The following is an 11,851-nucleotide window of genomic DNA, read 5'->3' as shown; positions in this document are numbered from 1 at the left end:
ATATTCACCTTTAACATGAGCCATAACATGTCATAATGCCCTCCTGCCTCCTCTCCTCTCCTCTCCTCTCATCATCTCTTTCCTCTTGAAGAAAAACAGAGGACAAGCAGGTTGTAGTGAAAACATTAGAAAACATCAGCTAAACACAGGTATAATTCATCACTGCATGAAATTTGATAATAATGTGAAATATTTACCTTTTACCTGAGAGGGTTTGCCCTTCCTCTCCTCTCCTCCTCTCTCCTATCCTCAATTTTCCTCATCTCCTCATGTCTCTTTTCTTCTCTGATTGTTTCTCCTCTCTGCAAAAATAAACGGCAGACAAAAGGGAGCCACAGTTAAAATCTTCAAATAGTAAACAAAATAAACTAAAATCTGGTAACAACATTAGATAAATGGAAATGTACCTTTTACATGAGTCATAACATGTCATAATGCCCTTATGCCTCCTCTCCTCTCCTCTTTCCTGTCTCTAAATATAGAGGACAAGCAGGTTGTGGTTAAAAACTGAGAAATCAGTTAAACAGAGATATAATGTATAACTGCATGAAATCTGATAATAACAAGAAATATTTACCTTTTAGATGAGAGGTCCTCCCACCTCCTCTCCTTCTAAGTTACCTAATACTTATCTTTCTCTTTTTTCTCTTTCTGTCTCTTCTCTTCCTTGATGATTTCTTCTTGTGTTTTCTTCTCTTCCACATACTTTAACTTCCTTGATGCAATCCTTTCTTCTCTAATGTATCTATAGCTGCTACTACAATTATGTCTCCTAGTTTGGACTCCCTGCAACAGGGTGCACCAGTTCTATAATGTTCCATTATGGTGCACCAGCACCAGAATGTTATCACTACTATTACAGCTTCTCCAAATTCAACCATTTATTCTCCTTTTCCTACCTATTGTCAACCCCTGCGTTGAGGTCCTTGTCACTCAGAGTCCTACTGGTCTAGGGGTGGGCGTCGATAGACATATGAACCCCCTTGACATGCTGTCGCCATCCTTTTCTTTCTCTGTCACAGAGGAGTTTCAGTGGGAGGTCGAGACATGTTGGAGGTTCACGCTGCCCCCCCCCCCAGATCACACTCTGTGCAGACAAGAACACAATGCTCACCACTGCACAAATAAATTCTTAAACAAATTCAAAGCAATTAAAATAACCCCCCCAAAAAAATCACCACAAGGTAATTCAATGCACATCAATTCAAATAAGTGCATTCAAAGAAATTCAACGACAATAAAATTAATAATAATGGGAAGTCTACCCTGTTCTCATAGAGAGGAAACTGAAAGATGTGTTTACCTGGAGACTCACCTTCAGGTTCAGTGCATCTCTTGCGCTCCACTTCATCGTACAGCTCCCTCCTCTCCCATGATTTGCCTCACGCTCTTCGACCACTCCAGCTCAGGATGGTTCCCAAACAACCCAGGCTCACTGGGTGTCTGAGGCTGAAAGCACGAGGAAGAATCAGAAGAAGGGTGAGAGGAGCGAGAGGAGGAGGAGGAGGACAACAGTTTGTCAAGTATCACAGTTAATAGATTTTCTAGAAAATCTCTTCTTCCAGCTACTTTACACCTCTGTTAACATGTGTAACAGTTAAAACTGACAAACTCTGTGACGTTTCGCTTAAAATACTCAAATGAATATATAATGATTAAAAACTATTAAGTAACTATGTGTTACTTAGACACATTGTTACTTAATAGTTAGACAAGACGGTCAAACGTCAGTCCCAAATATTGCTAATATTAGTAGTTAGCATCGGTCAACGTCTCAACGGCAAAATACATTGAAAACAACATGGGTTTGAATTCCCCCCCTAATCTCACATCTTCCACGAACAAGTCCTCTTGTCAGTGACAGTCGGTCCTAAGTGGATGTCCAGGTGTAAAATCTCCAAAGCTGGTGTCTCCCTTTCAAAGAAATGGTCCAGTGAAAGCAGCGAGCTGTGTTTTCCCAGAAGGCTGTTTGTGTTTGAATGGTGATTAGGTCTGAATGATGCGCCTGAAATAAAACACATGGCAACCATGGAATGTTCAGGTCCGTTCAATCAGCTGCCTCACCTGTCTGCAGCTTCAGTAGGAACATGGAGGATGTGAGCATAATTTAAACAAAACAATACAGTGTTTCAAACTAGAAACACGATCTAGACACGTGCTCAAAATTAGGTTATAATTATACTGTATTGCTGTGCTCATGTGAAAAGTTTAAAAAGACCCTTGTATTGAATTTATTTGAGAAACACGCACATAACCATGACCAGAGGTCAACAGCAAATACATTATCCACTAACTGCGAACAGTGCAACATCATACATGCATTTACAGAAATGCCTCAACTCAAAGTGAAAAACTGTATCTTTGAGACAAAGTTCCTCCTGGTGTCAATACAATTTAAATGTCTGCGTTTTCACCAATAAAACAAAGGTTTCACAAATCTCAGACTGTGTTAAATGAGTCTCTGGCTTCGCGTGGATAATCTAGTCCAGATTTGACTTTGTCTGAGTGAAATGTTTTTTGTTCAGGTTTTATGTGGTGGAGATGTGAAAAAAGCAACAATAGTCATAAAAACACTCAAGGCAGTGCTGTGCTTGGAGATAATAACACAGAACAAAATAAACAAAATGAGGAATTCATATTCCCATTATTCATATTGTCATATCAAATTGTGATGTTATTATATTCAGGACATTGGAAGAAGAGCCTTGATTGCCTTCAATTTCTTTCTTTGGTTTTGGGGAAATAAAGAAATGTAGTTCAGCTCTTGGAGGATCATGGAGGAACATCCACTGCATGTTAAAAGTTACTGTAAGACTGTAGGGAAAAAGGCACACACAGATAAATGCACACATAGTTACATACATGCAAATGCTTTCACATACACATGCTCATGTACAGTATTTTATTCCCTGATAATGGTAAAACTAAACTTTTTTTAATTTTCAGTTTTTTGTAAAAAAAACAAAAAAACAAAAAACAAAAACAAAATTATGAAACAACAACAAAAACAACAACACAGAAACCGTATCTGATAGTTTGCCATTAAATTCAGCTTTGAATGTGATTACATTTCCAGTCAGTAACAGATAATACAATACACACAACACAATGCTTTAAAAAGAATGACAAGAAAATGAATCAAATAACAAGGTTAGACACTGTAAATCTCAAGCTGCGGTTGAATAGTCAAAGAATCTCCCTCCCTAACCACTTTTCCTGATATGATATTACCTGGTTATATACACATCAGGAAAGTTCAGTGGCTGCACAGTATGGTAGTTCTAGTCCAGGTTATAGGCAATTCTGTTGCACCATGTGACAGCCAGGAGAGCCCTCTTGCTAGCTTTGGTGGTCCTGCTGATCTCCACCTTTTAATTAGCTGAGATGCGCCTCCAGATGTACAGCACTGTGTCCTTTCATCTGTTTGCAATTAGTGTCATATTTCACAAAATAGTCAGATATGAAAAAAAAAAAAAAACCTCAATAAGCTTTCATCAACAAGGGAAAACTTGACGTTGATGGAAAATGTCATGAGATCAAGGAAAGATGTGAAAGGATTGATAAGGACTTAGGAAAAGAGAACCGTGGTATTTAGAGAATCCAGCTGCACTTACACTGGGCTTTTTTAAAACTAACTTTATTTATAACACATTGAAGACATGTACACTGACAAACTCAGTGCTGTAGGCTACAATTTCCTGTCCAACACAAATAATACAATAACATGTAAGGAATGTAGATGTTGAGAAAGTTGAGCCATTAAAATAAAGATTAAAAATGTGCAGAGGTCCAGAGTAACTTAAATTCAGACAGGAATGTATTGTTTCCTGTTATAGGTGCCTCTGCTGTTCTTATATGTTTGTTAAGTAGAGAGAATTGTATTTTTTAAAGAGGGAGAATTTCATACGTTCTGGATCATTGTCATAAGCATAAAACAGGTAATATACTGTGTCTACATGTTCGTGAATCTGCCACAGTGAAACTACAAAGGTGCATCACTTTAAACACTACAGCTGCAAGGAATTGTGGGACAGTATTCTCTCTTTTCCTCTCATAAAGGAAGGTCCAGTGTATCCTATGCTAAAGGAGGTAAGATAGGAAGCACTGAAGCTCCTTTCCTTAACATTTAGAGAATTCAACCAGCTCTTATCATGGCTGCCACTGAGATACTTCTGGCTCATTTCACTCAGTTAGGAACCTTCCTAAGCTAAACAGACTATTCGACTGCAACCAGAGTCTCTGTCTGGGTACCAAGCATTATGGAGAAGGGAAAAAACATCAGTATCAGACTTGATGACCATATTAAGTCATTTCAGCGCTCTTGCTAGCTTTGGTGGCTCTGCTGATCTCCACCTGTTAATTAGCCCCTGCAGATGTACAGCATTGTGTCCTCAGCAGCAGGTTGACAGACAACAGCTGTCTTGCCCCTTTGAGCCATATTGCTACTGATCTGTCTGCCTTTTATAACCTTTCATCTGTTTGCCATTAGTGTCATATTTCACAAAATAGTTAGTAATAATGACCTTTTATCAACAAGGGAAAACTTTTACTGACATTTGTACCCTTCCTGTAAGGAAAGCATCTGACATCCAGGTGGATTAAATTGATTCTCATTCTGACTAACAGTCAAAACTTGGCTGTAAATAACCTAAAAGGCTCCTCAGAGTATCCTTCCCCCAAAATATCACCATCATCACCTTGGAACACAGTGCATGATGTGGTTCTGCTAAAGAGAATACAAGAACTGAATTACATAAATCTTAACTTACAAACAAGTTATCTTCCATGACATTCTGTAAAAACATTCTTTCTTCAGAAGCAAGTGCTTTTACAGCCTTTTCATTTCAGTGAGCAAATTTATGTAACTCTGTATCTGACAATTAGACCTTTTGTTCTGTTATCTTAAATGTGTATATTTGTATTGTTTCAAGTGTATGGCACTTTCTGAAGTCTCAAGGCTTATCAACACTGAAATAATCTGCACTATCCTAAAGATATAGGGTGTTGTAATTAATAACTTACCATGTCTTAACAAAAAATGAATGTGCCCAAAACATGATCTCAACCAGAAGAGAACATGAATACTCTTAGTGTGACTGTGAAATCTGTGACTGTGAAATCTGGCATAATACTAATTCACATAATGTGCTAAATTTGCAACTCTGATCTGCAGTGTGTTTGTAGTAACAGTTGTCTGGAGCACCCTGTCTCCTCCAGGCATGCACTTCTGCAACCTGACTTGTCTAAGGTGGCAGCAGTGGCAAACTGTAAAAGACCACCTGCATGCCTGCATGAAAGGCAGAAGAAATATCTTCAAAAATACATTTCTGCTGAGCTTGGTTCAGTATCATCACCATTACTATTACATTTTTACAGCATACAGTTTCCAGTTGTAGGTAAATGTTACTAAAGAGCTGCTGCTCCATTTTTGGACACAGAAACGCCCAGTAGGCTGCAGGTTGTTTGCAATTTTTTGCTGGAATATTTTGCAATCATTTTTGGTCATTTCCCAGATCATTATGACATATGGTTTAGTGGTTATATATACCTATATATACCTCTATATTAAACAGTCTGCTTCTGATAGATCTCTGGCTGGTGGGCCTTTGCATTCATAGTTTGATGCAAGGAGCTCTGTAAAATAGCTGCCAGTGGCAATATTCTTATATTTCTGTGTTTGGGGAGAAGAGTGTGTGTGTTAGCCACAGGGCTGTACATCAGACAGCACTGAGAGCTTGCACCACAGCATCTCGTAGGCCGTATAGCTACTGAGGCACATTGTAAGTTGAGCAGCCTGGCAGAGTGAGCCTGAGTTCAAGGCAAGAAAACCCCTGAACAACAGACAGATCTCAGAAACAAGTCAAAACAACCAGTGTAGAGACATGCCTGAGGTGTGTGTTTCTCCAGTTCACACTTACAGGGCATTTGTATTGTCTTTTCACTTTGTATACATTGGAAATGTATAATTTTTGTTTTTGTCTTTTCACTTTGTTTTTTTGTTTAGTTAAAAAGAACCGAATAAAGACTTAAAAAAGGGTCTTTTTGAGTGTATATAGGCTTCTGTGAAGATAACATGTAGATTAAAGACACTGGTCATTAAGTTCCATTGACTGTAATGCTAGACCCTCAACAGCAGAGGTCACTAAATCATTACTCTATTTAAATGGTCTGCATCATGCCCTCTTTCTCAACTCTGACTGAGACATGTTTTTTGATCAGTGTCAAAAGCTTAAACATATAACTCGTAGATAATCTAATACACTAATCAGTTAAATGCATGGAGAGAGTGGCAGTGATGTTGCAACTGTAGCATGATGGATTTTGCATGCTTTGTAGTAACAATAGCTTAATCTATCTTATACTTGATGTAATTAGTCTGTAGCTTTAGTTGTACTGTTTTACTCATCAAGGATGACCTGATGAACTTACTGTTGTATTCCCACCGTAAATACCTTCCTGAAGAGGAAGATGGCAAATGGTATCTTCATCATCACAGGAAATTACACAAATTACACAGTGAGATGGGTCACTGCCTTTTATTGTACCCCAAGAGGCATATCACAAAGTATAAAAAGGAGGTGAAATGTCTGGTCAGGGGGCACACCTCTGAAACTGCTTACTGCCGTGTGGTTCTGTGTGTTGCTTCCTCTCTAAAGATTAAACATTTGTTGCATGCTACCTTGCCAGTCTTGTTCTTTGACTCTCTACAGGCAGACTGGGAAATTTCCATAACACCAGACATCTATGCATGTACACAGTATGCTGTTTTGTGATTTTCTGTCCAATACACTACAAACAGCATCTCTGGAAGGTGTCTGAGATGACCTCTGTAAACACAGGTGCACCCAGCAGAAACTCTCAGTGGCTTAAAATATCTCTGTGTGTTTAAATGTTAGTGAGTAACAGCCACAGAGATTGTAATTGGTGAGGAAGTTTAGTGAATTTACTGTTAGAAAGGGAAAAGATGTATGAGAATCAGGTGGAAAATATTTTATTTTTCAACATGGTTGTGTGGTATGGGAATCTGAATGTTGGGAACAAAGTGAACTCCTTCCCATCCTCTGCACCTGAAGCCTTTTCCCTCAGAGAGACACTGTAGAAGTAAAAGTAAGAGCAACCAAAAAGTATACAGCAACAGTATTTATTCATTTAATTTATTTTTTTTTTTTACAGAGACGCTCTGCAACAGACTGTGATCCCAAACTCTACATGTCTGGAGAGGTGATGTAAATAACCAGTACAACCTGACTACTTTTTAGATATATTGAAAACTGCCTGGCTACTGTACCAAAACAATATGAATGCCATGATCATCCCTCACTTAACATAGCCTACTCTATGTACAAGCAGGCTCTCAAAGTGTTGGTCAGAAAACTGCTCATCATCACTGCAACATAACATTGCATCCTTAGTTAGAAAAATCTGGTGAAATTCACTTACACCTGCCTGATGTTTAAGACCCTAAATGGCAAGATTCCTCCATCACTTGCTTTTATTAAGCAGAGAAACTCTCACACAGGTGGAGCAGACTGACCAGGTGGAGACACACTGTCACATACAGCCTGTGTCACACTTTGCAACTATTGTATTATAAACAGAGGTTAAATTACCTCTGATCATTTGTAGAACAATACAAGAAAATATTAATGATAATAACAATCACATAGACAAAACAGACTGGATTCCTTAGAATGATTATGACAAACCACACAACCATGACTGAAAACAAAAAACTAACTTTTTAGCAGAAAAATAATGTGAATCTTATGTGAAAGCATGGATGAAAAATAAATTACGACTAGAGGACAAAAGGAGCCACTGAATGCATCTTTGAAATAGTCAGTTCAGTTTCTTTTCAGAACACACTTCTTGGCTTTTACTTCATCTCCTGCTGAGGTGTATTGAATTTATGATTAAACTATCACACTTTCATTCATCCACACTGTTTTACATCTAATTTTAAAATGTATTTTCATGATTGTCTGTCTTCTGCCTAGGAAATCAGGAAATAGGAAAAGGAAAATGTGCAAATAAGTTTCTGGTTTAAACATCAAAAATATGACTCCTGTCTTCAAAAAATCTGATAATTGGAAATAATTCTGTAAAACAGACTCATTAACAGCTCTGATGCAGAGGGGTTAGTTCTGTCAGAACAGTCACGTCACAGACACTTCCAGCTAACTAGTCAGCAGTCATGTTCAATAAAGGTGTGAGGTGGTCTTTCTAATCTGATGTGGAGCCTCAGCCCACTCAAAATGGAGGTCACCGTATGGCCCAGGATCTATGATGTTGCCAGGCCAACAAAGCCCAGATGCTTCACCCTTCTTTTTTTCCCCTCTGCTGTTTATTATTTGCTCTCCTTCTCATCACTTTCCAACAAGGGTTGGAACAAAGCTCTCCTTCATGAGGCCTGTCTGAAGCAGAGGCCTCCACTGGACTAAACCTTGGCAGCAATGTGAGTGACACCAGCAGGTATGACACATGGTCTGCCAGCTGAGTCTACCAGCAAAAGGAACCACAAATATAACTGTTGTCTCACATAGCACAGCGTGACTAAGCAATAGATAGGTAATTGGTTGATGTTAGCATGCTCACACATAGGATGAAACATGTTGCATGCAACTTTATGTTACTTAATGTTAATGTTAATGTCTCCCTTGACCTGGTACCTTCATGTTATCTGAATTGGCCTAAACAAATAAGTCTTTGATAACCTCCCCCACATGCCATGCGTTTTGTCCTGGAAGCTATCTATTGATTCTGCTATCTTGGTTACAGTTCCTTTGTTTTAAGCCATACAGCTTGAAACAAAAGCAGCTGCTTTGAATCAGCCATCTTGCCTTTGTTTTCCACAGGCTCAGACACACCCACACGTCTGTTGAATAAATAATGTTGCAAAAAAGTGAATATACCAGCTTCTACGCTGCAACACTTAAAATCCTTCAACTTCTTCTATTCTATTCTATTGATAGGGTAAGTTTGGTTGTAGTCAATAAAATAAATTAATAATAAAGTATAAAACTGATTGTTAGCATACTTGTGTGAATTACCTCATGTTATAATTAATTGCCTATATGAATACTTTTATATGAATATTTTCATTCATTTCTGATAGCTAGTAATGAATAACTTATGTCTACAAAATCCCCTACACTGATAAACACTCATTATGCTGCCTGGATAAGTTTTCCTGGTGCCTGTTGTGTTCATATTACCATAAGGCAATGGCATCACTGGCTGTGTATATCTCTCAGTCTTATGTGTCTGTTGGTTTCTATTCTGCTTTCTTATTGTGCTCCCCAGTGCACGCAATGCTGCTTGGATCATTTGGGAGCACCCTGTGGGGAACAGTCTCTATTCTCACAAATAAAAGCACATAACCTTTAATGCAATAAATGATCCTTTTTCCTATAATAGAAAACTGTTTTGGTGAATACTGTTTTATGTTACATCTCATGCAACATGGACACATTTTGACACTGTGTGTAGAGAATGTGGGATGTAGTAACTGTTAAATTTGCCAAAGGCTAAGAAACCATCAGCTGCCACTATGTGGGCACAACTCAAAATTATAATATATCATCATATAAAATATAATATTTTCCATATTTTTTTTGTTATTGTCAAAACATCCCATTAAAAACTGTCCTGGTGCTAACCCTGCCCTATAAGAGAGGTGCACATCCTAACCAAACACACACAGTAGTACTTATAGTACCTACATTTGAGTTAAACCAATAATAATAATATAATAATAATAATAATAAAGGAATGTGCAGGGAAAGGAAACAAGGCCTGGTTGGGTTTATTGATTACCTCTACCAAAATAATACTAATCGATTGAGGCAGCAGTATTCCAGTATTCCAGCAACTCCTGTGTTCTGCAAGGTAAAATTACTGTTTTTGTTGATGCAGGCTGGTATATAACAATGTTTCAGATTAAACAAGGAGGACCTTACTCTTTAATATAAAAGGTCAAACTTTATACTAATCCATTATGTTGTCAGACACTTATAATAATTATTATTACAGCGGTATTACTTAATAAATATAGTTTTTGCTTTTTGCTCTTTTTTTTTTATCACTGTCCTTTAGCACCAATATACCAAGACAAATTCCTTGTATGTGCAAACTTACTTGGCAATAAAGTCTGATTCTGATTCTGATTCTAATACTGCACCAATTCAAAGATTTTTGTCCCTATTAATAATTTAAACCCAAAAACATACAAAAATACTGAAGTTAGCCTTTATCCTTCTACGTCTGGATTTTGCTCTGACTATAGGGAGGTTAATAATCACTAAGCCTGATTATTTTCTTCCTCCATGTGTGTGCGGATTGCGTCGACAGGATGGGTTCAGCTTGCTATGTGATGAATCCAGGTTTGCTTAAAGGCTAGTACCTTTGAAACAGAGAGCCTCTGACATCTCTGCCTTTGTTACTCTAGCCAATTCTACCAGCACACTGTCATGGCATTTGGCATGCATAACGCCCCTATTACATTTCAGCTTCTGATGTGGTAGGTGCTGTTTGGTGCGGTTAACTATGAGGCCTATTTAGATGATATTGTAGTGTACTGACCTGATGGGGAGAATTTCATGGACATTCTCCTGGATGTGGAGAAAGTGTGAGTTTATAAAAGCCACCATCGCAAATGTTGGCAAGGACAAGGACAGGTTCACCCCTGTCCCTGGCCTTTGTTGGTGTGCGGTGTGCTGTGTTAGTCTTCTTGTTGCACAAGATAAAAATGGTAAAATCTGTCATTATTTGTCGTGGTCTCTCACTTTAAAAAAAAAAATGGTTAAGATTATAAAATCTTTTAGTGTGTGCCAGGCTTAAGGAATTGGAGTGGGACTCCAGATGTGAGCAGCCTTCCATACTGTGATGGTCTGCATCAACACTGTGAAAGCTGTTTTATGCAACTCACCAGTTCTTGCTGCCTGTTCAAACTTGAGGTTAACACTAATCATACAGGTGCAGGAGACGTTCTGATTCAAGAAGACGCAGCAGGCATTTTTCTAAAAGGTTTTTGCAGACCCAGAGAAACTATAGTTCTATTGAGAAAGAAGCCCTGGATTTGCTGGGGGCACTTCAATACTTCAAGCTGTATGTTAGCTCCTCTTTGCAGACAGTTGTTGTTTACACTGACCATAACACTTCCCCAGTGCATCTACAACAACAACCAGAGACTGGCTGCTGCCCTGTCATCTGAGTACTGTACTGAGTACTGTGTTTATTGGACCATAACATTTTTATGTTTAGGGTTTAACATGTTTAGTGTTCGAGGTATAAATGTGCAGATTATGAAACAAATTTAGAGAAAAAAAATTGAAAGGACATTATATTAGAGGGCACGACATCAGTTACTCACAAAGAAGCAAAATCTGAAGTCAAACAGGGTGAGAGGAACCATGGCTTTAACCTGCCAGTGTAGACTGAGTGTGAGACAGTTAGGAAGATACTAAATCAAAAGGGAATTCTACTGGATAAAAAGGAAACAGCAATAAAATGCTACATTTCCTCTGAGAGTCAGTGTTTCAACATGTCTTTATGACATGTCCTTATAAATAAATTGCAGTGTCCTCTCCATCTTGTTTCATCTTTTAAGGGTCTGATATAATATTGCATCAGTGCGGGGGTGTGTGCATTCGATCCGACATGTCTGACAACAACACCTGAGGTTTCGTTTCATCCCTGTGCACCTTTTAGATGCATCCCACCATGTCATGGCAGGATTTAATTTCATGGCTGATGTGTGTTGGAAAGATGAGCCTGAGGAACAATTCTGTGACCGTAGCTCTGTGTATGTGGGCCAGTGGGGCTATCATAGGCTTGATGGGAAAAGCAAAAC

The 11,851-nt window shown here is 38.4% G+C and overlaps 1 long non-coding RNA gene across 1 annotated transcript; it reads right to left on the bottom strand.

The window, feature by feature from the left end:
• Window positions 1-808: 808 nt before the first annotated feature.
• Window positions 809-1,965, bottom strand: LOC108884605 (uncharacterized). Its single transcript, XR_001961078.2, has 3 exons — window positions 1,831-1,965; window positions 1,316-1,449; window positions 809-1,087 (listed from the first exon to the last, which is right to left on the bottom strand). It is a non-coding gene; the product is annotated as an uncharacterized LOC108884605 (long non-coding RNA).
• Between the last annotated feature and the right edge of the window lie 9,886 nt (window positions 1,966-11,851).

This window comes from Lates calcarifer, linkage group LG6 (genome assembly GCF_001640805.2).
Source record: "Lates calcarifer isolate ASB-BC8 linkage group LG6, TLL_Latcal_v3, whole genome shotgun sequence".
Taxonomy (NCBI): Eukaryota; Metazoa; Chordata; class Actinopteri; family Centropomidae; genus Lates; species Lates calcarifer.
The sequence above is the reverse complement of the archived record's forward strand: the minus strand, read 5'-3'. Positions and strand labels throughout refer to the sequence as shown.